The 6,000-nt window shown below is 42.2% G+C and overlaps 1 protein-coding gene across 1 annotated transcript in view; it reads right to left on the reverse strand.

Annotated features, from left to right (window-relative positions):
• LOC122789291 (phospholysine phosphohistidine inorganic pyrophosphate phosphatase) overlaps positions 1-6,000 on the reverse strand; it is a 1,206,440-nt gene that overhangs the window by 640,906 nt on the left and 559,534 nt on the right. The window lies entirely within an intron of this gene.

The raw sequence follows: 6,000 nt of genomic DNA on the forward strand, positions 1-6,000 counted from the left end.
CAGATAGCTGGGCTGGCAGTATCTCCTTCTGTTATATTTCTATATAAACAATATTAATATTCATAAACAACACAGAATTATTTACAAAATTCCATCTAGCTGGGCTGGCAGTATTTCCCTTTGTCACAAAACTCATACCACAATATTTAATCTAAAACATTGAGAGGATACATATGGTTGGATCACCACAGAATAAACATAAAATAACCCATGGATTTTCTTTTGACAATGCAGTCAGAAAGAGTGGTAAACTACTGGGTGTCACAGCATTGTCACCTTACAGCATGAGGTTCTCCAATTTGGTTCTCAACATTGGTGCCTTCTGTGAAGTCTGCAAATACTTCCTGTATTAGTGTGAGTTTTGTCAGGGTTCTTTGGTTTCCTTCAACATTAAAAAGGATATGCTGCAGGTGGACTGGCCATTCTGTAGTGTGTGTGCATGTGATACAGAAATCAAGTCCTAATAATCTACTTCTGTTCCCCAACTTGGTTAGTAAACTTTTTATAGGTTCATAGGCTGGTACTAGGCTATCGGCCCTACAGCCTATACAAGCCTAGCCATAAAATTTCCCTGGCTATTTTTTCCCACAATATTTACTTCTCTAGATCCCTGTCTAGCAGGGCAACTGACGTGATCCCCAGGGTGAATTTCCTATCTCCCATCCAATCGTCAAGGTTCCTTTTGAAGACGGCCAAAGACGCACTCTGCTTGACATGTATGGACAGTCTATTTCAGAGTCTGGGGAGTCTCTGGGTCAGGAACCTATCCCTCCAGCATGTTTTGCTCATTGTGATGATAACGTTTAGATCCCTGGAGCAAGTGGCCCTGGGGGATTGGGATTTCTTTTAAGTGTAGTATGACCAACAGCTCTGGGTTTGACATGGCCTTGTATGTTAAGCAGAGATCGCCTCTGAGTAGACGATATGCGACAGAGTATAGCTGGAGTTTTTTAGATGGTCAGCATAGGGCATCTGCTTTAGGCCTGTAATTCTTTTAGTGAGGTATTTCTGCGGCCTTTCCAGTTGTTGCAGATGACTTGAGAGGTACATACCAAATGGGGCGTTGCATTCTATAATGGGTCTAATGACGGATGAGTACAGTGGGACAATGACCTCCTTTTTTCTAGATGAAAAGCCCTTAGTGATGAGGTGTGCCACATAGAAGGATTTCCTGACTGTTGTGGTGATGTGGTTAGCGAAGATGAGACCACTGTCCACCTGTGTCCCTAAGTCTCTTATCACACTTTCGATGTTTAGTGTACTGCCACCTATGTGGTAATTCATGGGTACATGTTTTTTCCCAAAGGGGATAACTATACATTTCTTGGCATTGAGCTTGAGCCCATGGCTCTGGCACCAAGCATCTGTTTCTGTAAGGCCGTTTTGTAGAATATCCACATCATTTTGGGATTCAGTAATGGCTCTCAGTTTGCAGTCATTTGCAAACTTTGTTAGCCAGAGACCCTTAGTGTTGGCCTGTACTTCAGAGAAGAAGATGCCAAACAAAAGAGGTCCCAGGACTGAACGCTGAGGTACTCCACTTGTCTGGAGCTGGATTTGGAGTCGGCTACTTTTACAGTGTGGGTTCTGTCAGTAAGCCAGTTGGCAACCCATCGAGTGATGTAGGGATTAATGCCCAGCTTAGTAAGTTTATCTATGATTTCAGAGTGGGGTATGGTATCAAAGGCCTTGGCGAGGTCCAGATAGGCTGTGTGGACTGTCCTACCCTCGTCCACAGCTCTGGAGACTGATTCAAAGAAGTCAATCAGGTTCAGGAGACAAGATTGGCCCTTCACAAACCCAAAGTAGGTGGGGTCCAGTGTTTGAAGGTTGCCAATGTCTTTTTTTATAAGTTCCATGATAATACGTTTCATGGCCTTGCAGATCAGGCTCGTCAGACTGATGGGGCGGTAGTTCCAAGGATCCAAGGTGGAGTCCCCCTTGTGGAGTAAGATAACTATAGCTGTACACCACTCAGTGGGCACGAAGCCTGAGGTGAGGCTATGATTAAACATGACACTTAAGTGAGGTGCCAGTTCATTTTGTAGTTCATTTAGTACACAGCCCGGGATGTCATCTGGTCCCATGGATGCTGTATTCTTAGCTTTGGAAAGTGCAGTTTTTACCTGTGTGGCCGTTATTACCAGAATTTGGCAATCTTTTGGTATGGAGATGGGCCCTTTAGGGGGTGAGAGGGGGGTGAAGTTGGCACTGAATCGATCTGCCAGTATATTGGCAATATCCTTGGGATCAGTATATTTAATGCCATTCTGTTGTAGCTCAGAGCAGATATGAGCATTGCCATTTAGATTCTTGACATTGGTATAGAATGCCTTGTGGATGTCTTTGGAATCTTTGGCAATTTTATTTTCGTAACTAGCTTTGGAGGATTTTATGAGGGATCTCAGCTTCTTACTGAGGCTGGTAAGGGAGTTTTTTGCATCCTGGGATTTTCCTTTTATGCAACAGTTTTTTCCTTTTGTTGTAAAGTTTGTTTATGGCAGGGGACTACCAGATTGGCTTCTTTTTATGGAGGAGAGTATCTTGGTTCTATTTGGGATGGCACGATTCATGCATGAGTGGATGTGCTCGTACAATGCCTTAGTGTAGGATTCAGCAGTCAAACTTTCAGTTCCCATCTGCATGGGTGTCATGAAGTTTGTCACTTCTGTCTTGAGTAGCATGAAGTTGGTTTTGGAGAAGTTTTTTACGGAGGTTTCCTTACTGGGGGGGTGGGGGATGGATGTGGATGTCAAGGGTGATTAGCCTATGGTCAGACCAGACCAATGAGGGGGTGACCATAGGTGTGGAGCATCGATTTCCCATGTTGGTAATGACCAGGTCTAGGATATTGGAGCCCCTGGTGAGATTATGGATTAGTTGATCCAGGGCACTGGAATTTATGAATTCCAAGAACCGTTGGGCAAAGGTGTTGGAACATGAGTAGTTTTCCCAGTTAATGGCAGGGTAGTTGAAATCACCTTGTATTAGGGTGTTTGGTTTTATCTTAATATTTTCCAGTATGTTTAGAAAGGAGTAGTGAGAATCTTGGGGCATGGTGGGGGATCTGTAGCAAGCTACAATTTGGATTGCAGTCTTACCTAGTGTTAGTTGCACCTGAAGAATTTCAGACGCATTGTGTTGGACAACTAGCCTGGTGGTATGAATATCCTTGGTGAATATGGGCACTCCTCCACCTTTAGTGTTTCGGTTCTGGTTTGGTGTCCAAAAAGTGTGGTAAGAGTTGTAGCCTGGTATTGCAGCAGGGGTGTTCTCTGCAGCCTTGAACCAGGTCTCAGTTACTGCATAGATATGAATGTTCTCCATTTTTAGGAGTGCCTCGAGAGAGTGCATTTTGAGGTTTAGACTTCTAGCACTGATTAGCATTTCCTTAAGATTTTGCATGCTTGTACCTGTTACGGTGGTGGTTTTGTCCTTTGAACTTTGCCTAAAAATAGCACTACAGGGGTGGGAAGAGGATTAGCCAGGAACCAGAATCGCAGGGGAGACAGGTGCAGACCATCTCTGGCAAAGCATCGTGGTCTGTCGATCATGTCATCCCAGGCAGACAGATCCAGAAGCTTAGCCAATTGCTGAAGTCAATCATTTTGTCCTTATACTGTGGGTATCATTCTGGGCAAAGGCAGGAGGCTACTCAGGGCTAGGGTCATACCTGCCTGGGCCACATGATCCGACAGCCCTTCCATGTCTCTTTTCATGTAGTCCAGGGAGGTATGTCTCAAGTCATTCACTCCAACATGGACAATGACAGAGTCATATTTGTACTTATTGTGGAGTGACTTGAGTGCATACATTATGTGGCGGATCCTGGCATCCGACAGGCAGCTGACTGTAATTTTCTCCTTGTTCAGCCAGGTGTGTGGGACATCAGTGTGCCTGACTATTGAATCACCTAAGACTAAAGTGTTGGGTACGTTGTCTTATCTTAGTGGCTGTTGTTGGGTGGCACACTGGTGTTGTGAGCTATGTGACACTTTGGTTGTGATTGGTGTTTGTTTGCGTTTCAGCTTCAGAGGTCTTTGTTGCTTGGGCAGGTTACTGTTACAGGCCTCCGCATATGAGGGTTTAGTGTTGCTATGTGAGGGTGCTGGTGGTGTGGGTTTAGAAGGGCTATGTGTTGCTTGAGGTATAGTGCAGGTGTTAACCTTCTCCTCTTGACTGTCTATCACAATCTTGGGTGGAGAGAGTTTTGCTTCCAGTTTGGCTATGTAAGTGCATCTCTCGCAGGTTGTAGTGTTGGGTGGTAGGAGGAGAGGGTTGTCTGTGTACATGAGGCAATTGCTGCATTGCCCCAGTATGCCCAGATTCACCAGGTGGACAGGAGAAATCACTGGAAGCTGACCCTTGGACTTGCCTGGTTTGGTGCTTTTTTTTGTAAAGTACAAGAGCTGTTTTCCCTTAACTTAGCAAGGTGCTTTGCAATTATAGGCTGTTTAGTGCCTACGATTAATTTCTTATTATTAACAGGCAGAGTTGAGTGCTTGTATCAGTTTAAGGTTTCCTAGTGCTTTCCAGCAGGTTTTAGAGCAAGTGTTAGTCACAGGGATGCTTAAAGGTAAGATGTAAAAATGGTTTATCCTAAACACTGCAGTGTGCACTAGAGGAGTTAGATGTGAAAGTAGGTAACTTAAGTCTTACGTGTCTAAAAAGTTAAGTTTTAGTGGAGAGTCACTATTTTTAAAACAGCAAGATAGATTGAAAGGGGGTGGTCACTTTTGTATTCCGGTACTATGGAATATAATCGGATGGCTAATAAATTTAAATAGTTGAAGGGGAATGATTTCACAAAAATGATAATGTTGCGCTTACTCACACAAGCCAGTAAAAGTAGAGAGGAAATGAGATATATGGTCAAATTAACATAAGGGGCAGGCAACTAGAAAGACAGCAGTGTTTAACAGTAACCGGGTGGGGGTGGGGAAAAATTCAGCCTGACTCACAAGAGACAAAGCTGTGGTCTCTTTTCAAGTTTTAATATGCAGTTAAAAGAAGAATACAAGTAAAACACAAGGTAAGAAAACAAATCACAGTATTCAAAATAGAAAAAGGCAATAAAGTAAAACAAAATACAACAAATAAAACAAACAAATACAAAAAATAAAAACAAATTTTTGCATAGCATCTGCTATTCATGTGGTTGCTAAAGGAACCAGATGCAACTCTAATTCACTAAACAAAAGGTAGTATCAATTTAAATGTAGTGTTGACCTCTCTAAAGACTTATTCCAAGAACAACAAACAATGAAGTACAAATGACAAATCTAAGTTTTGGGTTATGAAGAAAGGATGGTGTACCTGTAGCTGTCTCATTCTGGAAGGGGGAAACTAATATTTGCTTTAACTGCCAGAGAAACATTAGAAAAGCAAACTAAAACCTCTCTCCCAAGGAAAAAAAATATCTGATTAAGAAATGGGAAAGAAAATAGTCAGAAGCAAAAGGCATAATCCAGCTAAACTACAGACAAAACGTACATTTCACCTTTTCAGTAAGAGTTAATATACAGAGGAATAGGACAGAGTATATCTAATTGAAGGAATCTCAACTAGAGACAAGACTACGAGATACACAGTTTTATAGGAGGGGAATCTTGAATGACGCAATTATCACTGCAACACTTAATATGCTCACTATATGAGCACTGATGGAAAAAATTCTGAAACGCATCATACAGGAAGTAGAAGACACGACTAATAAATGGGAAGAAGAACAGACCTTATTGTGGTGGAACAGAACAAAAGTAGCAATACATGCAGAGCTAATGACAGAGGAGTCTAAGAAAAAGAAAATAACAGAAGTACACAAGCAAAATAAAATATAGCTGAGAAAGTTGCAGTAAGGCTGAAAACTTAAACATGAAAGAACAGCTAGAGAAAGAGAATACAGCATTACATATGGAGATAGAATTAATTTACAGTAACACAAGCAAAAGCAGAATTAATAAGGATACTCAGTAGGGAAAAGGGCATATACCTTTCACT

Source organism: Protopterus annectens, chromosome 14.part0, assembly GCF_019279795.1.
Source record: "Protopterus annectens isolate FY-2018-M chromosome 14.part0, PAN1.0, whole genome shotgun sequence".
In the NCBI taxonomy this organism is placed as follows: domain Eukaryota; kingdom Metazoa; phylum Chordata; order Ceratodontiformes; family Protopteridae; genus Protopterus; species Protopterus annectens.